Consider the following 23198-nt stretch of genomic DNA (forward strand, 5'->3'; position numbering starts at 1 on the left):
AGCCTTTCAAAACTAAACCTCCTTTGTTTTTCAAAGTAATCTGAAATAAGCCCTTCTTATCTCGGTTTCCCCCTTTGCTCAGCGCCTTGAAGCCTCTCTGGTCATTCTTGCATATTGCAGCAGGAGTGGCCCCTGAAAGGCCTTGCTTCCCCTGCGCCATCCCAGGGTTGGGGGAGGGCTGCAGACCCTCCCCGGATGTCACTCCCATCACAGAAGCCAGGTTTGGGATTCAGCTCTGTTTAAGTTGTGGTCTGCAGCCAAGTGGAAATAAGTAGGGCTTACTTGCTGGGGAGGATAATTATAGGAAAAGAATCCTACCTAATACTATCCAACTTTTGTCCTGAACCGTGCACAATTCATAGTGATAACTGCCCTGTGACAGTTGCTAGAGTGGGCTATTATTGAATCCTATACCTTTTCTGGTTCCAGAAAGGCCTGGATGTGGCTTTAGGTCCTATGCTAGGTACATGCAAACACCTACTGTTTGCCTGATTTCTTCAACTGCACTGTGAGCACCCCCGCCCCCGCCCCCACCTTGCTCCTCCACAGAGCTTTACACTTAGCAGGTGCTCAGTAAATACTTGTTGGGTGGTTGCCACAGGATTACATGTTAATCCATCATCTTCAAAGACTAGATCCAGACCTATTAAAAAAACAAAAACAAACAGTCCTTCCTTTAAAAAGTGGCATTACCTTCTTACCCTCACAAGTGTTCATTTTAGTCTCATTTATAGCTTTTGGGGGCGGGAGGGGTCTTGGGGGAGTGACTGAGAGCCTCTTTAACTTAAAAGAGGCATAATAAACTACACTGTCTAGAGAAGGCTGGATGCCTGCACGTGCCCCCGCCCGGGCTGGGAGCACAGCATTCTAGATGGTTTCTTTGCTCACCCCACATCCGCCTGCAGAGCTTGCCGCCCACAGCGGTGTGTGGTATCCTACAGATCGCCGTTAAATAAACCGTCCCTGGCAAACACAGCATTGAAAGAGTGCCGTCTATGTATTGTATCAGGAAAGCTAAATATTAGGGGAAAGGCCACATATTTCCACAGCGTTAAGAAAATAAGAACCCGGCCTCCTGGAACTTGCCACTCAGTGGGCAAAAGGTACGGTGGAGACTTCAAACGGAGGAAGAACTATCAAGACCGCATGGGCTGTAAACAGGTGACTGCTCCGTTGAAAAGAGAAAGTGTGCGTGTGTGTTTATTCCGTAGGCGGCTGCAGACGTCGTGACAGCGCCTTTCACCTGGGGAGTAAATTAATGCACCAATGTATGTGTCGTGGCCCAGCCAGCAGTGGCCCAACTGTGGCTCGGGCTGGGGGTGAGGTTAGGGGGAGGGGGAGGAGGCACAGCACAGAGACACTCTTTGTTCTTACCAGACCCGACAGGCAGATTCGAGACACGACAGGCAGATTCGCAGGAAGAGACTCCTCGTCCTCCTGGGTCTGAAATGAAGACGGACCCTCTGGCTGCAGGGCTGAGGGCTCTAGCAGAGGCCCTGCCCCTGGGCTCCAGGCTGTGTCTCGGCCACGGAGGGGCCCCCTCCCCCAGAAGTGGGCTATCTGAGCACTGAGATTGTGGCTTCCCCAGCCCTCCTCCCTTCACCAGGTTGAGATTGTGAAGCTGTAAGGGAAAGCTTTAAGGCCAGGCAGCCTCACTTTCACTGGAAAGAGACCAGGAATCATCTTGCTTTTATTAAAAAGTTAGGCTCAGCTATCTCAGGGAGGGCAGTGCTTCAAAGTTGACCCAGTTCTAAGCGGCCGGCCCGCCTGGTTTCACAAGCGGGGGGAAGCGCGTTTGAGAAGTGGCAGTAAAATCCCTCAACAGACTCGCAACATGGGAATGTTGTTCTTAAACCTGACAATGTTGTCCGTGGATCATCAGGAAGAACTTCCACGTGTGGGAAATGGACTCTCGTGCCTTCTGCTGGTGTGGGCTTGGTGCTTGGTGCTTGTTCTGGCATCGAGCTTTCTGTCAGCCCAAGCCTTCTCCCTCGGCCAGGTGTGGCTACTGGCATGGTGATGCATCCACTCAGCTGGCCGTGCCCTGACTCAAAGAAGAGAAACAGCACTTTCTTACAGACTTCCCTCCCTCCCTCCCAGAAGATGTGCCTGCACACCACCCTGGGGCCTGCTGGGGTGCTAAGCATGGTCTCCAGCTTTTGTCGAGTTCTCTGCCAGGGACTGTGCAAAGCTCTGTACACAGGGACCTTCATTGAAGCCTCACACCAGCCTCCTCCAAGGCAGGACTTTACCATCCACTCTCGTTATCACCGTACTTACAGAGAGGAAGCAGGGGCTCCAGCAAGCACAGGAACCTTTGCCCACGGTCACACAGACAGGACTTGGCAGAGCTGGGGTTCAGACCCAGGCCTGTGCTTTTCAGCACTGCTCTCTCTGTCTGAGGACTGTGCGGAGATGGCCAGGGCACAGCCCAGCCCTCAAAAATCTCGGCCTGGGTGTAGAGAGGACGTTTCCTCATGTGGAAGGATAATTCTCAGGCCCAGGAGAATCTGGTACGGAAACTGCACGGGTATTCTGAGGGGGACTGGGAGGAAGTCCTGGGGCATGGAGCATCCTGTGAGCCAGGCTCTGTGCTCCATGCTTTGTATCCATGACTTCTTGTAATTCTCATAGTAACACTGCGAGGTTCATTTCACAAATACTGGACTGGGGTTCAGAGAGGTTATGTAGCTTGTCCAACACCACACAGCTTATGGGAGGTGGAGCTGGGCTTGACCTCCAGCGTCTAACTCCAAAGCACATTCTCTCTGCCCGACCCCCCTGATAGAGACTCCATTTTAGCAGAATTTTCAGGGATGGAAGGTCTTGGAAAGGGTCTTGGTATGGGGTAAGGAGGGAGATAGGAAGGAGCAAGTATCCAAGCCAGGGAAGGCAGGAGGGCCTGGGGAACAGCAGGAATTCCACCAACCTTCCCACAAGTGAGTGGCCCAGTCTTCATCACCATCCCAAGTCCATCGCCTCCACGTGGTAGGTAGTGACATGTACTGGCTGCTGAAGGCCAAGTTTCCTCGGTTCCAAGGAAGCGATGTCCACCTCCCACCCCTCCATCTCCTTCTGCCCCTCCTCTACCTTGGGCTTGCTGGGTAACTCATTGGGTGTGGTCGTCTACGGTGGCTGTGAACCTGTTAAGCTGACAGATTCGCCACGGGACATCTTGTTTGAAAGGACCTACATGCATCCCATACTCTCTTCCATGCTCTCTGCTACTCCCTACCTTCTGCCCAGTATGAAATACACCCTTTATTTTTAAAAAAGATTTTATTTATTTACTTTCAGAGAGAGGGGAAAGGAGGGAAAAAGAAAGGGAGAGAAACATCGATGTGTGAGAGAGATACTGATCGGTTGCCTCTTGTACCTCCCCCCAAATGGGACATGGCCTGCAACCCTGGCCTGATTGGGAGTGGAGCCAGTGACCTTTCTGTTTGGAAGCCAGCACTCAATACACTGAGCCACACCAGCCAGGGCAAAATACACCCTTTAATTGCCTGCTCCTCTTCATCGCCCTAATGTTCCCGAATGGTGACCTAATGGTGACCATGCATTAGCTCAGCCATGTTGGCCTTGTGAAAAGCATGCCTATATCCATTTTCTCTGACCTTTTTTCATTCATCCAGCAAGCATTTATTAAGTGCCTACTGTGTACCAGGCAGCATGTCAAGTGCTGCAGATTCCTGGGTAAACCTAAACAATTACATTGCAGTTGAAGAGAATGCTTACAGAGGGGCCAGGGCCACCAGCATTAACCAGAGTCATGTATGTGGATGTGCAGCGAGGGACTGAGATCAGGAACCAACTGGAAAAGAACAGGATGCTCTGAAGCATGAACAGGAGACAGCTGTGCAAATTTGGAAGGTTGGAGAACGGGGTTCCGGGCAGAAGGGAGAACATTTGGCAAAAGCTCAGTGGCAGGAGGGAGTGAGGTCCGTGTTTCGGGGTCTTCACCACAGCTCCTGGGGGCAGTTCCCTTTTGTTGTTGTGATACCCATTTTACAGGCAATGGAGGTAGAACCCAGGAATGGCCTTCGCCCTTGAACAGGGCCTGCTTTGTGGGCAGACCCCAAACAGAGGGGTCCCTGGTTGCTGCCAGGTTCTAATGGGTGCGTGGAGCACTGACGGGACTCGCGCTCTTGAGGGGAAAACACGCCGGCGTTGGGAGCTGGTTCCGCCACAGAAATCCTGGGCTCCTCTCTGTTTCCCAGTGTCTCCATGTTCCCTGCAGGTCTGAAGCAGTCTGATCACAGGAAGGAGCCAGGGAGCACACTGGGAGGCTGGGGTGGGGCTCTGGGCTCAGTCCAGGGAAGATCCATAACCGAGTAGAGACTTCCGTAAGGCAACCCCAGAGGCAGCATTGCACAGTGGGAAGAGCAGAAGTTTTGGAGTCCAACAGACCTGGGCGTGCTTCTGGGTTTCTAGCTATGTGACCTTAGGCAAGTCAGGCAACCTTTCAGAGCCCAGGTGCCCCTGCTTGTGAAATGGGAGTGATGATCCCACTGTCTTCATGTCCGGACTGCTCAGCACCTGGCGAGGTCTTTGCAAATGTGGGTGTCTTTATTAGCTAGATTTCATGACACTCTGGGCGTGCAGAACAGGTCAATTTGTGATTTGTTTAATCTACAGGAGGATTTCTCATTTTATGAAAAAAGTTGCTGATGATTCTTTTATAGAGAGAGCCTCTCTGATGGCTTGAAAAAATCAAACAATTTGTTATAGGTAACTGTGATTTGCTCAGGAGCACCCAGATGCTCAGCTTCATACAGAACTAAGCCAAGTGTGCCGGTGCTGACCCAAAAGAGCCTCTAGGGGGCGTGCCGCAGGGCTCTGTTCTCTGACTGACCAAAAATGTCAGTGACTCGGATGATGAGATTTTGATGTCACCCTGCTCAGATATATAAGGTGCCATGGGGAGGAAGGAGAGAGACAACAAGCCAGCTTCCAAAACTGCCTTGCAGAAGACTGGAATGAAATGGGCATACCTATAATGGGGGTTTACCCGAGAAACCAGCGGCCCAGGTGTAGGCAGCAGGCTTGGGTTTTCCTGCAAGCGGGAGTGTGAAGTGTCAGGGTGGCCTGGGGGCTCAGGGGAAGTCAGCAGTATGAAGCCTCTTCAAATCCTGGGCGTGCATTCACGGACTTCACCTTTCTTCGAACACACTCCTAGAAGTTCAGGGTTAGGAAGTTTAGAGGGAGGGAGGTGGTAAGAATCTGTGTCTGCACCCGGAAGGTTGGGTTTGGCTCCAGGGCACACTGTGAGAGCAGGCTACAGGAGGGCAGTCTCCAGGGGGGAAGACCCAGGAGGAAGTGGGGAGGGCAGCCTGGAGCAGAGGAGAAAGATGCTGGCAGTGGGGGCATGCGAAACGCCTTCCTTCAGGAGAGGAGTTGGACCTGCTCTCTGTGGTCCCACTGCGGAACCAGTGGGAAGAGCAGCAGCTGGCAGGGGGTAGATTCGGATCACTATAGGGAAGGATGTTCTGATGGTCCGCTGCCCAGAGGTTGAATGGACTGCCTTACTGTGACCTTCCTGTCACTGCTAGATGTACGCAAGTACTGGGCAGGGCTCAGTGACCTTTTGGGTTCCCTTCTGGTCCTGAGAGTCTCAGTCTGCTGTTCTCTGATTGGCCAACGTGGCTCTTTCCAGTTGTGGCTGAAACCCCTGGGACAGCACTCTTGCTCCCTCTACTTCTCTGTTGAGATTCCCATTCCTGTAGGACAAGGGGATGGTGTCAGGGCCTGGGGGCTGGGGGGAAAGGGTGGGTGACCATCCCCCACAGTGGGAGGCTGTTCTCAGAGCCTCCTCTAGAAACTGAGCGCTTCTGGTCCAAAGTCACAGAGCCTGTGACCACCCAGTTGGACCTGAGCCCCAGCCTCTGACTCCAAGCCCCCCTCCCCTCCCAGCTGACTCAGCCTCTGTGTGGAAAGCTGGACTTTGCCTGCAGCGGGGGCCATGGTCTGGCCCGCTGTAGAACTCCAAATAAACCTCCCCTAGCCACAGAATAGCCCAGAAAACAGGGACTATTAGAAGTGAGGCGAGGGAGAGCACATTAGCAGGCATATCTCAACTCTGCTTTTTTCCGTACCTTCCCATTTTAATGACGAGGAAACTAAAGCCCAAAGGAGTGAATTGAGTTGGCCAGAACCACACTCCACCCCTGTTTGTTCTCCCCTCAGGGCCCTCGGGACATTTCCTGTGTCCTCTGCAGGCTCCTACAGAAGGGAGAAGGTGTCCTGAGGGTTAATGGAGGAGAGGTTGCCCAGGAGAGTGCCACAGTGGGCACATTGCCCAAGACTTCAAGCTTTCAAAATAGCCTGGCAAGCCCTGGCTGGTGTGGCTCAGTGGATTGAGCGTGGGCCTGTGAACTGAAAGGTCACCCCTTCCATCCCCATTCAGGGCACATGCCTGGGTTTCAGGCCAGGTCTCCAACAGGGGGTGTGCAAGGGGCAATGATCGATGTCTCTCTCGCACATTGATGTTTCTCTACCTCTCTTTCTCTCTCCCTCCCCATCTCTCTAAAAATAAACAAAACAAAACACCCTGGCAAGCCTGTGAGCTTCCTCCTAGGGGCTGGGAGTAGCCTCCAGCTGGCAGGGGGAGCCTGCCAGGGAGTAGCCTCCAGCCCGAGGGAGCACTCCTGGGCGGGTGTTGAAGTGTAGTGCTGAGATGTCTTTTCTCATCACTGTGGTAGTGAGTGAGGCCTTGGCAAACCACTGCCCCAGCGGAGGCCTGCCCCCGACCCTCTGGCCTTCCTTCTCTTAGCATAGCTGCCTCTGCAGGCTCCTCCCTGCCTCCCACCCCTGGGGCTCTCCAAGCTCCCTCAGCTTTCCAGGAGTCAGCGAGGTGTGGAGTGTGAGGCCTGAGGCTGGGCTGTGGATTGGAAAGAACACAGGAGTTGGAGTCCAGGCGTACTACGTCCTGACTGTGACCTTGGGCAAGTCAACCCTTCGGAACCTCAGCCTCGTCTCCTGTAAGATGGAGCCTTACATGCTAGGGTGGCTTCTGCCCCTTCCTCAGGTGCCGTGAAAGTTGCTATGCTCCGTCACTTGGCTGACCAGGAGCACGCTCCCAGTCCTGTAAGGGGGAGAGGTTAAAGTCAGACAGATAAAAGCCGGAGTAAGGAATGACACCTTCTTAGACAAAGCCAGCATTGCCTTAAATTAAGAGTATGCAGAAAGAATTGATTCTTCTGCACCTTGCTCTTTTCGATTCTCCCTCGGTAATGCTCCTGTAGGGAAATGTCGACAATCTAGCTCTTGGGATAGTTGCAAAGTATTTAATTCCACCAATATCCTGGAACAACTTGATGGATGATGCCCCAAATGTCCTTGAACGTAGAACTTGACATACTTTTTTGAGTTTATTCCAGGATCAGTTTCTAGCAGGGGGATTGGAGAGTCAAACAGTTTGCATTTCTCATTTTGATATATGTTGGCAAATGGCCCTCCTAAAAGAATTCACATCCCTCCTACAGCGAATGAGACGTATCTATTTCCCCATGTCTTCATCAGCCCCGGGGCTTACCGAACTTGAATGTTTTGCCAGTCAGCTAAAGAAAAATAATGTCTTGTAGTTCTGATTTCTTTTTTTCAGTGACACGTGAGTTTCTGTATCTTTTCATGATGGATCTGCCATTTGCATTTCTTTTTGGATAAATGCTATTTACATTCCTGGCCCATTAAAAAATTTTCTGTTGGAAAGTTCAGCTTGTTACTTTGCATTTAGAGGGTTGTTCCTGGGAAGTGGTCTCCACTGAGGCTTGGTGGTGTTCAAATCAGGTTCCTCTGCGGCTGCCTCCGGCCCCTGAAGGGCTGTCCTGAGCTTGCTGTGAACAGGTGTAAAAGTCCTGCCCCACCCCCATCCCCATGGGGGATGCTGGGAGCTACATCAGAGTAGGGCTTGTGGTTGGATGGCTGTGTTGGGGGCTTGGTGTCGGACCCGCTGCTTCTGGGATCAGGGGGATAGCGGGCATAGTGGGGTGACAAGCCAGGACCTGTGACTGTGCGCAGCTGTGTGAGAGTCCAGAGTTTCTGTGGGGAGCTTGGATTGCCGGGGTCATATCTGCACAGGAAGTACCCCATGAGAGAGTGTTTTCCAATGAAAAATGTACTCAGAGTTGTTTGTGTACACAGTAAATGTAACATCCAGAAATGGTCAGTTGTCTGTTTCCCTGGGTAAATAAATATCAACATAAATAAGAAAGATAAAGTCAGTGAGAACTTATTCACCACTTGTGCACTGTCTGGAGCAGGCTCACGGAGACTGTGGCCCTGTGGGCACTGTCAGGAGGAAGCCGGGAAACACAGGGAATGAACGGCCACAGCAGGACGTTTGTTTCAGCCTCGAAGGTACTAACTAAGCACTTTGCGTGCATTTCCCCACTTAATCCTTATGCAAACTGTCCAAGGCGTGTGCTCTTACTAACCTCCGTTTACAAGCAAGGAAAGGGAGCCTCAGAGAAAATTAGATAATTTGCCCCAACTCTTACACCAAATAAGGAGCAAAGCTAGGATTTACTACTGAAGTTGTTGGGCGCCACACATTGGGTCCCCCTGTCTTTCCTCCCCAGCCCTGACGCCTCGGTTGAAGCTGGAGGGAGATTCCACGTTGAGGGTGGGAGGTGGGGATGTGGTATTCTGGCCAAGTGCCCCAAACCCCCAGCCCCCTGCCCCCCTCAGCAGCACAGCTGGCACCTCAGAATACAGGGCTGGGAGAGGGGGCCCTTACTGGGGGCTTTGGTCTGTGGCCTGGGAGGGCTGGAATCTATAGCTCACGCCCTTCCCTGCATGGGCCTGGGTGTGAGCGAGGGTGTGGGGAGGGGGCCTGCTCCCTGGGGGTGGGCTCTGGCCAAGTGAAACAGGCTGAGGTCAGAGGAAGGGGACCACCCTCCCCAAGGGAATGCCTGGATGACGTGACTTTTGTGGCAGGGCTGGGGGGCGGGGTACGGGGGAGGAGGTCGGCTGTGTGTTTCTGTCTCACCTCCGCGCCTGGCCAGATGGGGAATCGGTGCGGGAAGCCCGGCCAGATGCAGCCTCTGGCAGGCTTCCCTGGCCGCTGTGCACGGCTCTTCTCCAACCGGCTTGGCAGGTCCCTCCTCCCACTCCCAGAGGGGACAGGGAGCCAATGACGTCCTGGAGTTGGCTGTGGCAGAGAAGAGGGGTCTCCTCTGGCCACGCAGCAGGAAGCAGCAGGGAGACGTGGGCTGGGGCCCACAAGACGTGGCCTGGTACCCCTTTACTCGTTCCAAATGGCTCTGTATCCTGAGCCAAGTTTGGGGGAGGGAGAGGAGGTTTAAAAGGTCTGCTCTCAGATCTGGAGACTGGGAACGAATTGAGCGTAAAACAAAGCCTGTGACTTCTAGCGCTTGGTCCCTTTCCTTTTTCAAAGTTGCTAATACTCTCTCTCCGTCGAATGACCTTGGGTCTCCGTCACTCTCTGCACTGTACAACAGTGAGCAGCAGAGCGTCCCGTGCTGCCGGAAACTGGGGTCTCCCCGTTCCCAACTCTGAGATCTGTCCTGGTCATTCCCTCACAGCCCAAACGTGGTCCACCTGGGGTCCCAGGAGCCTTGGGGTGGGAGTTTCTCAGTCTTTAGGTGTCCTCTCCTAAGCTCCCATCTCCCCTTCGCTCCTTCTTGGACCCCAAGAATTTCGAAGTCTGCCCTCTCCTGCCACCAGGCCTGGCCTCACCTTTGTGACTGCTCCTCACTCAGGCGTTCTTCATCCTCATCTCCCCTCCCTCAGTCCTTAAATCGCCACCTATGCTTGTTCTTCCTGCCCTCTTCAGTCCCAAACCACTCCAAGTTTCCCACCCAAGAAACCCCTCAGCTTGGACTTCTGCTTCTCTGCCTTCCTCCCGTCCAACTCTCTCCTGCCCCCGATGTTCCTGCAAGCTTCGGAGCCAGGGCCCCTTTGGCTCACTGCCTGCCACTCACTGCCCTGGGCCTGGGGCTCCAGCCACCCCAGTTGCTCCTGGTTCTCCCCCAGCTCAGGCCATGACACCCCCATCCCCACCCCCTAGCCTTGGCCCGTGACCTTTCTTCTGCCTAGGACACCCTCCCATCATGGTCACCCCCTTGCCTTAGCCCTGCTTACCTTTCTCATCTTTCATCTTCGCCTCACCTCCAGCATCACTTCCTCCAGTGCCTGTCCTCTTGTTCCCCCAGGGTCATGCGTGTCTTTCAGTCTAGCCTCCTCCGCAAGCTGCCTGTTGGTGCTGATCTTTATCATGGGTCTGGGAGCTGCCCTGGGGCTGGGACTGTATTTTATTTGACTTTGGGTTCGATTGCCCGTAGCAGAGCCGGGCACATTGTGAGCACTCAGTGCTGCTTTCCTGGATTGCACGGAATTTTATCAGACAGAAGTGACGTGTCTTTATTGAGGATCTGCCTCGTGCCCAGTATCCTTAGAAGTTGTTGGGCAAACAAGGGAAGTCAGATAAAATCCTTGCTTTCCAGGAATTTGTGGAACAGTTGAGGAGAGTGCTAGGAAGGGGGTTGGGGGATGGACATGCACGGCCTTGGCTGAAGTGGGCATTGTAGCTACAGGTGCCCTTGAGGGTTTTAGTAGAAGAGAGAGAGGCCTATGGGCAGAGAGGCTGTTTGGCCTGGAGGAGGGCACGGGGCGGGGGGCCGGGTGAAAGGCAGCTGGACCAAACTGCAGGCTCTTTGGGGCCAGCGAACTGTCCAGGCAAAGAGAGCAAGATGTTGCTGCCATTGGCTCTTTCCAGTCCGCAGTGGAATAGAACCCTGTTTCTTCTCAACGAGCCTGGGAAACCTGGTGCACTTTAAAGCAGGCTTTCTCCTTGATCAGCCAGGTACAGTTGTTATGTGCCAGCGTTGGTGTCTGCGACACGGGGATCTCAGAGGCCCAAGATAAGTTGCCTCTGAGGCTAATGGACGTCCACGTGACTCCTACCTAAACAAGCTTGTTGTGTGCCAGCTGAAGGGGCAGAGGCAGTCCAGGGGGGCTTCTAGAAAGAAGGCAGTGGGTCTCGATTAGAATTAGGCAGGCTGCAACCCAGACATGTGCCCTGACTGGGAATCAAACCGGTGACCCTTTGGTTCTCAGGCCAGCACTCCATCCACTGAGCCACACCAGTCAGGGTTACATGTTTTTTAAAAAATATATGTTTATTGATTTGAGGGAGAGAAAGAGAAACATTGATTGGTTGCTTCTCATTATGTGCCACGATAAGGGATTGAACCTGCAACCTAGGTATGTGTCCTGCCTGGGAATCGAACCCCCAACATTTTTGAGCCACACTGGCCGGGGTGGGGGCTTGTACATTATAAAATTTCCCATGGCACCACAGTGTGTCGCCGCACACTGGTTGAACATCGCTGCTGTAGATTGGGTTTTCACTTTCTTGCTGGTGGCTTTTGAAGCACAAAAGTTTTTAATCGTGCTGAACTCCAGTTTTCTTCTTTTTTTTGATTGCCATTTTGGTTTTATATATTAGAAAGCCTTGACTAGGCACATGGATTGAGTGGATTTCAATGGATTGAGCGCAGGCCTGTGAACCAAAGCATCGACGGTTTGATTCCAAGTCGGGGCACATGCCTGAGTTGCAGGCCAGGTCCCCCGAATGGGGTGTGCTGGAGGCAACCACACATTGATGTTTCACTCCCTCTCTTCGCCCTTCCTTCCCCATCTCTCTAAAATAAATAAATAAAATCTAAAAAAAAAAAAAAAAGAAACCCTTGACTGGTCCAAGGTCACCGAGGATTTGTGCCTGTTTTCCTCTCATACTTTTACAGTTTTCTTGCTCACACTGAACTATTTGATCCATTTTGAGCTGATTTCTGCATATGATGTGAGGTGGGGTGCCCTTCTGATTGAGTCCCACTGAAGTCCCACTCACGCCACCCACCCCAGTTGGCAAGCCGTGCTTCGTGCTCGGGCTTCAGGTCTCCACTCAAACCTCCTCTCTTGAGAGAGGCCTTTCCTAACCATCTGTCATAGGAGCTGCCTTCACTGCAGTCGGTTTCTGTCACTGCTCTCCACTGTAGCGGACCATCAGAAATGACTGTGTATGTCTGACACGCCCCACACATCCAGAGGACAGACTGCCAGGCTCCCTGCGGGTATGTCCACCTCCTAGTGCAGGGCCTGGCACTTGGCCGCTGTTCGGCCGTTGTCTGTTGAGAGGAGAAAACTTTTTGTTGAAGGAGTTAGTGCATCCCTAGTGGATTTCACTGAAACTTTCTAAGTGTCGCTGGCCTCATGGAGGGCTGAGTGGGGAGGGATTTTCCAGCAAGCTCATAGACAAGTGGTCACTCATCCCCTGCCCTGGAGATCCCGTTACTTCGAAAGACAGTGCCTTCCACCCTTGGGCAGCTCTGGTGGGAAAGCCCTTCCCGACCCTGGGCGGAGATCTGCTTTCTTACAGTTTGCTGCAGTTACTTCCCATCTCCGCCTTTGGGCTGCAACGGAGGTTGGACCTTCCCTATTGATGGTCCTTTAAATATTTTAAACCAGCTGTCGTGTGTCTCCTGAATGCTCCTCTGAGCTCAGCACCTCTAAGTCTTTCAGCTGTTCCCCCTGGAGCCGAGAAGGGCTGGACTCTGACCCCTCAGCCCTGATGTGGGCCCCATGGAGGTAGGGACGGCCGCAGGCTGCCGAAGAATGCAGAGTCCCAGCTCCAGCTCAAACTAATGAGCCCCAGTCTCCTTGTTTGCTTTTCCAAAGCATTTGAGCTGGTGAATTCCCAACTGGAGGCAGAAGTTTGAGAAAAAGCACTGACTACAGATTTCCTAACCTACTCTTCACAATACAAATTGCACCGTAATACTGCTTTCTAGGTAAGGAGTATTTTTTTTTCCAGCTAGTCCAGTGGTCTTTTTTGTATTGGTCCCCCTTTGTGGTTCTCAACCTGTAACAGCCAGTCGACTTGCCTGGGGAGCCCTGCAAACCACGAGTGTTCACCCCACCTTCCAAGAGCCTCGTTTCAATGGCGTGGGGTGGGACCTGGGGGGCAGTGTTGTAAAGCGCTCCAGGCCACTGTGTGTGCAGACGGGGTTTTAAACTTTGGCTTCTAGGACCTGGCACTGGCCAGAGAACAGGCTAAGAGGATATAATTGTTTTATAAGATGGAATCTCCTTCAGGGGTGTCCAACCTGTGGCCCACGGGCTCAGGTTGGCTCTGAATGTGGCCCGACACAAAATTGTCCATTTACTTAAAACATTATGAGATTTGCTTTGTGATTATGTGTTGCCATGTGCTTAATGTGTGACCCAGGACAGCTCTTCTCCCAGTGTGGTGCGGAGAGGTCAAGAGTTTGGACAGCCCTGTGTGAGAGCCACACAGGTTCAGCAGAAGTAAAGTAATAAAGAGACGTACAAAGCATAAAGTAAAACTCCTGCATTTCTCCTTATCTGAACCAAATAACCGCTGTTGTCGGCTTGTTATGTTTTTTCCAGTTTTACAATGCACATGTATGTGTGCACACAAAAACCCCCATACACAAACCTCCCCCCAAAGAAATCTAATTAAATTGTATACATGCTGTTTTGTAATCTGTTTTTTCTTTCTATCTGTGGACATTTTCCCATAGCGACACAGAAAGACCCATCTTGTCTTTAATGCATGTATGAATCCTAACTTGACCATTTTTTAAACCAACATCCTCACCTTTTGTAGTTACAAACAGTGCAGCAATGAACATCTTTACACAAGCAACACATGCACATACACACACACGTGTGGGTGAATTCTTAGAGATGAAATTGCTGTGTGAAAGGGAATGCAGATTTGGCATGGAGATGGCCAAAGTGCTCTCCAAAGAGATTGTTTCAGTCTACCCCCAGCAATAAAACACCTAATGACAGTTATCAGCCTCGTGTCAAAAGCTGAGCTTGGCTGAGCACAGCACAGAGGGAGGTGTGAGTGTGGCAGCCGGTGGGAGGAAGCGGTGGGGTCATTTCCCCCCGCAGGCTGTGTGTGGAGGGGGCGCCGGCCTCTGGCCTTGCCTGGCCACTGTGTTTCCCAGGAAGAGGAAGCCAGACCGTGTGTGTTAACCTTTGCCTTGCTCCCCAGGGTGTGACGATGGAATGAGGCACGTTCACAGGATGTGTGCATCCGGGTCAGCGGGCCCTGGTCAGTCACTGGTTTGGGAGTGTGTGGGGCGACAGTCCTCCTTTCCAACCCTTTCCTAGATCCCCTGGGCTGTATCCAAGCCCGTGGAAGCCCAGGCGTGTGATCCTTCTTACGGTTCAGGAGAGGATGCACTGAAGGTTTCCAGGACTCTGGCTCCTGAATGTCACTGCACATCTGGAGCTTTTATCAATTTCCACAGTAGGTGAGACTCCCCCCTCCCCCTCGGCCTTGGCACAGGGCCACCCTCTCTGGGCTCCTAGGCATTACCCAAGATAACCACTGCCCATTGCTGGGCCTTTCTGCAGGAACACCTGCTGGTTCGAGGTGGTCAGACTCGTTTGCTCTGATAAGCTGGCTTGAGACCAGAGGGTGGAGGCAGAGTTGGAGGGAGGAAGGTCCATACATTTGACCATGTGTCCTCAGGTACCCTGCTTAGAGCTCTGGAAACCCCACGTGGGTGCTTCTCTAGAACCTGGGCTAACTGGAGACTCTGGAAACTTCCACGGGAGAGGCTGAAATTCTAAGAGTGCAAAAGATCATGCCAGGCACTTTGAAGGGGAAGATGGGGAAAGGAGGTCATTTTTACCGAGCAGCTACTGTGTCCCTACTTGTGTTCTCATTGACCTTCACAGTGAGGCAGCTAACACTACCCCTGCATTCCTGATGGGGAGTGGAGGCTCAGAGAGCAACAGCTTTTCATGCAGCTGATCTGGTTGAGTCTAAACCGGGAAAATTAGAGCTGGTCCCCACTGATGGTTCCTTACCCACCTGCCGTCCGGGTGGCCTCAGTCCCGACTAGTCACTCAGGAGGCAGCAGGTGTCAGGGCAGCGGCGTGAATCACGAGGCAAACCTTTGAGGCAGGGACGCTACCTTGTTCCGTTGTAGCTATTGAAGAGGATGAAGTGAAGGGTGGAGCCTTGGAGCCAACTCCATCTTTGAACCCGAGCTCAAGCCCATGCCACCGATCTGACCTCAGGCAGATCAGTTACCTCCTTAGGTCTCTTTGTTTAGGAACTGGAGATGTTTAAAATACCTTTCTCATAGAATCAGTGTAAGGATTAAATGAGATAACGTGCTTCAAGATACCTGGAACTGTTGGAACTGCTCAATCAGTGGGCGTGGCTATCATCGTTACAAGACCAGGAGTTTGGACATGCAAGAAAAAACTTTGTAAAAATGGACCCTTCTTGCTGTTTCTCTCCTAGTTCCAGGGCTTGGAAGGACAGAGCTTCAACACAGAACCTTTGATGGTCCATGTAGCATTTAGAAATCCTGGGGGCTTATACTCTGTAATACGCTCATTTCCCCTCCAGGAAACATGAAGAAAGAAAAAGAATGAAAAAAAGCCTTTGACTGGTTGGCGGGGAGGGGCTGCCCCAGCTCCCTAGTCCTTCCGCAGAGGCGCTCCTGAGGGGGCCGTTGTTTTCCCTGCCTGGGCCACAGAGTTGCTGGCTCTCTTCTGTTTTCCCAGGCCAGCTCGTTGTTGGTTGTGGGCCCACCGCCTCTGTGTGTGTGTTTCCCTGTCTCTGCTTCCCTCTTCCTGCTCTTTTCCTACTTCTGTTGCTATCTGATGGTCCATGGGAAGAAACCAGTTCACCGTCTCCCTCTTCCTAGGTGTCTAAATAGCTAATGCGCATCGGGCACCTACTGTGGGCCGGGCCCTGTGCTGGGCACCGCACGTACGCTGTCATATTTGAAGGGAAGCTCCCACTGTCAGCCACACTTTGTAGCTAAGGACACCCTGACTCAGAGAGCTTAAGACACTTGCCCAAGCTCACACAGCGGGGAGGTGTTAGAGCTAAAATTCCAACTCGTCCGCTGCTTTTAAAGCCTTCTTCGTCTGCTGCGATGCCAACACTGCCCTCCGTCCTTTCTGAGCCTCACCCTCTGGTGCCCCATCCCTCCACCCTGCACCACGCCCTACTGATTTGTCAGTGTGAGTCTGGCTGCCCCAGCTGAGCCGCAGGGGCCTGCAGGCTGGGAGCTTGGCCTCAGTCTTCAGCTTGGCACCAGGTAAGCACTCACTTAGCATCTGCTGGTTGCTTTGTTCCTTCCCTTATTTAGTGACAGGAAGTGAGCACCCTTAGGTGTAAGGTGTCATGCTGAGTGTGACCTGCCACGATCATGCCATGATCTGCCTTCAGGGGGCTTCCATTCAGGTGGGAAGATGTACAGGGTGAGCTCACGGAATCCTCACCACAGCCCAAAGTGAGGTAACCACTGCAGTCCCGTTCTGTAGAGTCATAAATGGAGGCACCGGTGAGATGGAGGCTTCCTCCGGACCCTTTTGCCTACCCTCTACCCTCCAAATTCAATAAACAATGAAGGCCCTCGATTCACGAAAACAATGGCGGACAGTGAGCGTGATGGACACCCATGAAATGCGAAGGTGTCTGATAGTGCACAGGAGCCTAATGTCTAGCTGCCCCTCCGTGCACCTATAAAAAGCCCCTTTTCCTAGAGGAGGGTTGAACAGTCTGCAAATGTAGCACCTGCTTGGTTGGTGCCTGCTGGTCACACGGTTCTGGGGGGATCGTTTTGCTGGCACATGCCCCGCCCCGCCCCTCCCCTCCCACAGCTCACCTGGGATTCACTTACACTGTGATGCTCCAGAATCCTGAGGTCCACAGGGAGCCTGGTGTAGTGTGCTCAGAGGACAGGTTAACCCTTAGTCAACCTGTGTGTGTGCATGCTGGGGTGGAGGTCGCCCTCTAAGTTCCGGTTTCTAAGTGAGGGCTGCTCCCTAAATCAACAGCCCTAGTCCTAGTTAACTGTTGTCACCAGTGCGGTGGGGTGGGGGCCCGGGAGGGTAGCACTGGCAGGGCGCCAGGGAAAAGAAGGCCTTCCTTAGTAGACTGAGCCACAGTGCCACAAAGATACACAATTTCCTCCACAGTTGCTAACTCCTGTCTCTAACTGTGCTTCCCTGCAGCAGAGTTGAAGGTCGAGTACTTGCTGGCACGTTCTGATTGAACCTAGGCCCAGGCAGGTCTTAGGCCTTCTAGGACTGTCTGGGCCATAACTTTGTGCCGTTAATTGGTTGCAGCCCAGGTCCGATCTTGGACACCCCGCCACAGGAACGGGGCTGGGCTCATCCTCCAAGCCCTGAGCTGCAGTCCCAGTTTGCATCGAGGCTGCTTTCTTGTTAAAAGGAGCAAGACTTGGAAGCTGTGGAAGTCTCAGAAGCCTCAGACATTTCTGAGCTTAATGAGCTGAGCAGAAGGAAGGCTGCCCAAGATGGCCTCAGAGTGGGTGGGCTGTTTAGTGCGAGCCTTTGCGAGGGTGTGTGCTGGGAGCTTCCGTGGCTGTGTCTGTGGTAAAGATCCCAGTCTGCAGAGGCCGAGTGTGACCGGGAGACAGGAGGCTCTGGGGCTTCCTCTTCAGGGAAGCTGGATGGACTTGCCGGTCTTTTGTGAGCCTGCCATCTGCCTGAATGGCCCGCAACAGGGTGACTTGGGCTTTGTAAGTCCAGAAGGAAGGGAAACTCCATCCAGGAAACATAACCCCAAAGTGTGTGGACACAGGGTGTTTAATTGCAAACCTTTCTGGAGACACAGCTGCTGGGTAATGTTATCTTGGCTGTTCCTGTGACCAGGGAGGTTTCTCTGGGCCCCAGGACACAGAGCTGGCCTTCTCAGATGACCTCTGCCCTGTCCCCTTCCCCTCCACCTGCTCTGTCTCTGAGGTTTATCGCTGGGGTTTCCAGTGCCGGCAGCGCCAGCTCAGGGAAGCTTGAGAAACTCTGATGGGGCGGAGTTGGGCTCAGATTTTTTGTATCCATTGCTCGTCTGGAGGGATAATGTAGGACATTCATGGTTCAGGAGAAAGCAGAGGTGCCTCCTGCTCAAATGAGAGAAAGGGGCCTGGAGACCGGCCTCATCTCTGGGCTCATCTCCGGGAAGGTCTCTGACCATCCCCTCCCCTCGGGATGTAGAGGGTCCAGGAGGGTAGGCCCTGGGGGCCTCTGGCGAATCCCAGAGGTTTGGGTGAACTGGGGAACAGGGGTTCATTTCCCCATCCCCACATGGGAGTCTCCCTCATGCCCTGAGCAAGTACAAGATGGTAGCAAGAGCCAGTTAAAAAATGTTTTTTATTGAATTTATTGGGGTGATGTTGGTTAATAAAACTATATGTTTCAACTATGCACTGCAATAACACATCATCTGTATACTGTATTGTGCACAAAGCCAAGCCTCCTTTCATCACCATTTACTCCCCCTTTATGCGCTTTCATCCGCCCCACCCCCTTTGCAGGAGCGGTTCTTTGTCCAACAAGGAGAGAAGTGTGTTTGAGGAGAGGCACTGTCCTGTCCTGGCCTGGGGGCTGTGGCTAGCAAGGGTCCCTTGGAGCCCTCCCCTCACCCCTGTCCTCTGGCTGTTCCCTACAGGGGTTGTTTTTTGTGTGAGTTGAAGTCAATTCCCAACTCACTTTTAGACAATTCTCCGTCACTTTTCAACTATTTTGAAGAGTAGGGAGGAAAGGACTTTTCCAAGAGAGGCAGCATGGCCTATGGCCATGTGCTGCTCAGTCGTAGGCTGGAAACTGGGAGGTCTGGGTTCCTGTCCCGCTCGGCCACTAACAGAGTGAGCACACCCGTGATGATAACCAGTGTGTCTTATCAGGCCCCATAGCTCTGAAGGCCTTTCCAATTCAGGAGGAGCCTGAGGGCCTGAGAGACTGGGCTGTGGTCTCATAGCTACTAAGGAGAGTCCTGAGAGAAACCCAGGTGAGGCTGACTCTGGAATCTGCCTCTTCCTTGATAGATCCACTTCCCAGGTCCTAGGTTCCTTCTCTGCAAAAGGAGAGGCCTCCCAGTGGCTGTGAGCCTGGGATTAATTCTTCCTGGGAGCTGAAGGGAAGCCCTACTTCCTAGAGAGGATGGAGCATGGGTCCCGTTAAGTCCCAGGGAAGCCCTTCCTCTGAGCTCTGCCTGGTTGGCCAGGGAGACAGTCTGCCGTCCAATGGCCTGCAGGTGAGTGCAGGCTCTCTCCTGGGAGGGCACGGCCACTTGGGACCTGCTAACGGTGCATCCACCCGGGCAGAGGTCAGGAAGGCAGCACTGGGTGCGCCGGTCAGGGAGCAGACCGGAACCTGCAGGAAGGGCAGATGCAGGTGGGAGGGGAGATGCAGCTGGCAGCATCCGGGAGTCAGCAGGGGAATGGGGTGGATTATAGTCCCCGCGAAAACTCCACAGCGTCCTGCCGTTGTTAGCCAACGGGTATATGAGGGTTTCCTGTGCACTGGTCTGGTTTTGTAGCATTCCTAACCGTTGACTTCTGTCTGGGCCCCAGGTTCTGTCTCTTCTTGGTGTCAGGCTCTCAGGGTTACCTAACTCCCCCATGTCCCTCTAGGCTCACCCCCTAAGGAAGAGTTGTACAGATTCTTCAGACCATCTAAAGCTTTATTTTAAAAAGATGTCATTTATTTCTGATCAAGTAGTTTGGTTTAAGTATCCACATTTCTAAATTGACACATAGGGAGATAATTGTTTAAAGCGTGGGCATTGGACTCAGCTAAACATGGGTTCAAGTCCTTTCCCCTGTATTTTGTTACCTGTGTGACCTTGAGCCAAGTTACTTAGCTTCTCTGAACTTTGGCTCCCTCCTGTACAGAATGTGGATAACAGTGGTACAGTAGCTACCCCACTGAGCTGAAGACTGAAGGAGCTAATGCATATGAAATGTTTTATATTGTGTCGGCGGGTAGTACCCAGTACCTGAATGGTGTCAACAGTTTATTGTATGAGATATATGTTTCCAGGATGTAAAGCACAGCATATCTCCATCTATTTATTAGAATAGTCAGTAGTTTATTTTGGGCTGGTGAGGAAAGGGACGGCCTTTTGTTTATGTTCTTTTTTATCAGGATCCCATAAAACAGGCCATAAATACCCTGTCTTAGGCTGGCATCACTTAGCTCTCTATTTGCTTTGCTTGGTGGCCCTCTCCTTGGGTGCATTTGAGAACAAACACTCCACCCAGCGTGAGGCTAACTCTGAGACTTAGGGATCAGAGGTGAGAAGGGACTGGACTCCGAGCTCCCCTCCTTGGCTGTTCACTGAGCAGCCAAACAGAAAGCCTCGCACTCCTGTGTGCAGACCCCTTGCTATGGACTGAATGTTTGGGTCCCTCCCCAGATTCACTTGTTGGAGCACTAATCCATAGTGTGAATTTACCGAGCTGGGGCCTGTGGGGGGTGATTAGGTTTAGGGGAGAGTGTGAGGGTGGAGCCCCAGTGCTGGCATTAGTGCCCATATAAGAAGAGGAAGGGGCCGTAGCCCCCACTCTCTACCATGGGGGGGGAGCACAGCAAGAAGGCAGCCGTCTGCAAGCCAGGAAATGTGTCCTCCCCAGGGACCCTGATGGTGGACTTCCAGCCTCTATAACTGAGAATAAATGTTTATAGTGTAGGTCACCTAGTAGATGGTACTTTGTGATAGCAGCCCAAGCAGACTGAGACAGCCCTGCTTCGTGGCAAAGTCAGCTGCCCTGATGCTGAGGTATCTAAAGGCTACCCATACTGTTGGCCAGTGTTCCTTCCTTCACACAGTGGCTGAGACCTCCAGCTTCTCTGCCCACTTGGTTCTTCTCATTGGTGGGGTCCCCCAGACTGCTGAATCGGACTTACCAGACAGAGGCCGGAGAGCATGGGTTTTTGTTAAGCCCCCAGGTGATTCTCCTTCAGCAGAACAGCTCTGAGGTGAGGGCACCCCTTCCTCTAACTGAGGCCTCTCCCAGGAAGGTGTGCCTTTGGTGTGGGTTCAGGTAAAAGGGAAAAAAATGGTGGGAGCAGCAGGCCAGCTCATGTAGGCAGGGGACTCTCTCCTTCTGCCATCAGCAGTACTGCCCACCTCCTGGGCAAGGGAGCCTTCCAGAGCCTTCCCACAGAGCCTTCCAGAGCCTTCCAGAGGTGGCAGCCTTGGAGAGCCTGACTGAGCTTAGGAACTGAGGTGACGCCGGAAATGGAGTCCTGAAATGCCTTCATTTCCGAAAAGTTTACCAGTCTCCCATGCACCAACATCTCCTGCGAATCTGTTGTCACCCCAGGGTCAGTTTGGTTGTTCAACAGAGCAAAGTGATTTTTAAAAACCTTTATGGGTAGTCTATTCAGATGCTGACAATCCGAGAAGATGGCAGGTTATGTGTCCTCAGAAACCATCTTAACTTCTCATCTCAAGCTGATCTTTTTGTAAGGAGAAGAAAGGGTAGGTAGGGTTTGGAAAAAAGGTTAATTGGATAAGAATTGCAGTCCTGTGTCAGTTTTCCCAGTACTTCTTTATCTGTCGATCGCCAGTTCTTGACCCGTGTCACCAGCATTGCTGACCCGGAACACAGTGGCTCAGACACCGTCTCCTTGGCTTGCGGCCCCCATGGGCCACAAGGTTGGATTGCTTGTCGCCTTCCTGGAGCCATGTGGTCATGCATTCCAGTTCCTGAAATACGGGCTTTCCACGGGCTTTAATCACTTAGGCCTATAAACTATGACTGAAGCTCAAATCTTTTAACTCTTTGAGTTCCCTCATCATTCCCCCCTGTTAGAGTTTAAACATCTTATTTCTACAAGATTAGTTCAATTAAAGAAACATGGACCAACACAACATAAATGCAGATAAGAATATGCAAAAATCATTTTGCTGTTGAATAAACAGTCCTTTCACGTATCAGAAACCATCCTGCCGGCAATTTGACGTGACTAAAGGCACAAGACACATTCTCAGTGGTGTTGCAATGCATCTGGAACAGTTTGTAGTACAATTGACAGAAGTTCCATGTTTTCAGCCGGGGCTCCATTCAGTTTTTAAAAATATATTTTTAAATATTTTATTTATTTATCTGTAGAAGGGAAGGGAAGAAGAAAGGGAAAGAAATACCAATGTATGGTTGCTTCTCGTGTGTCCTCTGCTGGGAACTAACCCCTGCTGGGAACTGGCCTGCAACCCAGGCATGCGCCCTGACTGGAAATCGAACCACAATCCTCTGCTTCACAGTCCTATGCTCAATCCACTGAGCTACACCAGCCAGGGCTCATTTTTAAAGGAGACTTTTTCCTGTCGGTAGAGTTGCCACAGGTCCCCAGTTATCTTTCCAGGGGGGCACCAACACCTACAAGACGTGAAATGAACGTTTGCTTGACACAGGTTCCGGTCCATTTTCTTCTTGGTGGCTTTCTGGGGATCCTGTCTCCCAAGTCTTGAGCCTCATCTCCAGGCTCAAAGGCATGTAATGTAGCGAATCTGTGGGGGAGGGATACAGCCGCATCTCTAACACAGCTAAGGTCATCGTCAGTCACGGCAAAGGTCTGAATTAAATGTTGTACATAGTTCTTTACCTTCGGTTCTTCATCAACATACATAGCTCCCCCCCCCACCCCCAGCATAGCCTGAAATTTAGCCGTACACAGTTTCGTAGGGATTCAGTTGAGTCCCACTTTGAGGAACCCCCCTTATCCAAAGCAGGGCAAAAGATAAAACTTGATCCCAGTAGAGATGTGTTTCTTAACACAGTTTGGCTACATTTTTCTTCAAGGTGCAATTCACCGTCTGTACCTGCCCAGAAGCCTGAGGCCTCCATGCTGTGTGGAGTCTCCACCTGATTCCTAAAAGTTTACTGCGCTTCCGTGTGATTTCTGAAACAAGCAGGCCCTTTATTGCTCTGGATGCTGCTGGAGAGGCCAAAGCGAGGAATCCTTTCCCTCAGTAGGGCTTTCGTTCCCCCTGAGCATTTCTCCATTCTAGTAGGATAGGTCTCTATCACCCTGAAAAAGGATCAACAAAGACCAACAAATATTTCTGTCCTCGGACCCTGGGCATCTGGGTGAAGTCTGTTTGTCAGACAGGCACTGCCCTTGGTATTGTGTCCCTTCTTTTTTCTGTTGGGGAACTTAGGGTTGTTCTCCTGGCCCAGGTGGCTCTGGAAATTCCAGGACCTATGAACCCTGGTTCCGTATAGGTGGCTCAAAACCCCGGCTCTCGGCGTTCTCTCCGTCTGCAGTCGAATATTCAGAGTCGAGTTGTGACGAGTTACAACAGGCACCAGAGGTGTCATCCATGTTCCCTTCGCAGCCTCGTCGCTGCTCGGTTGGCCGGACTG

At 52.1% G+C, this 23198-nt stretch overlaps 1 protein-coding gene across 3 annotated transcripts in view; it reads left to right on the plus strand.

Annotated features, from left to right (window-relative positions):
* The window catches only part of SH3PXD2A (SH3 and PX domains 2A), a 225695-nt gene that overhangs the window by 23093 nt on the left and 179404 nt on the right, over window positions 1-23198 (plus strand). The window contains exons 1-3 of one of the 3 annotated variants that reach the window (XM_037064012.1): window positions 9808-9812; window positions 18408-18412; window positions 22219-22220. The exons of the other annotated variants lie outside the window; for them this stretch is intronic. The gene's annotated coding sequence lies outside the window, so the exon portion shown is untranslated. Of the gene's footprint in view, window positions 1-9807; window positions 9813-18407; window positions 18413-22218; window positions 22221-23198 lie in introns of those variants that run through there. 3 annotated transcript variants of the gene reach the window in all.

Source organism: Sturnira hondurensis, unplaced genomic scaffold, assembly GCF_014824575.4.
Source record: "Sturnira hondurensis isolate 20B ecotype Veracruz unplaced genomic scaffold, ASM1482457v3 Scaffold0014854, whole genome shotgun sequence".
NCBI classification, from domain to species: Eukaryota; Metazoa; Chordata; class Mammalia; order Chiroptera; family Phyllostomidae; genus Sturnira; species Sturnira hondurensis.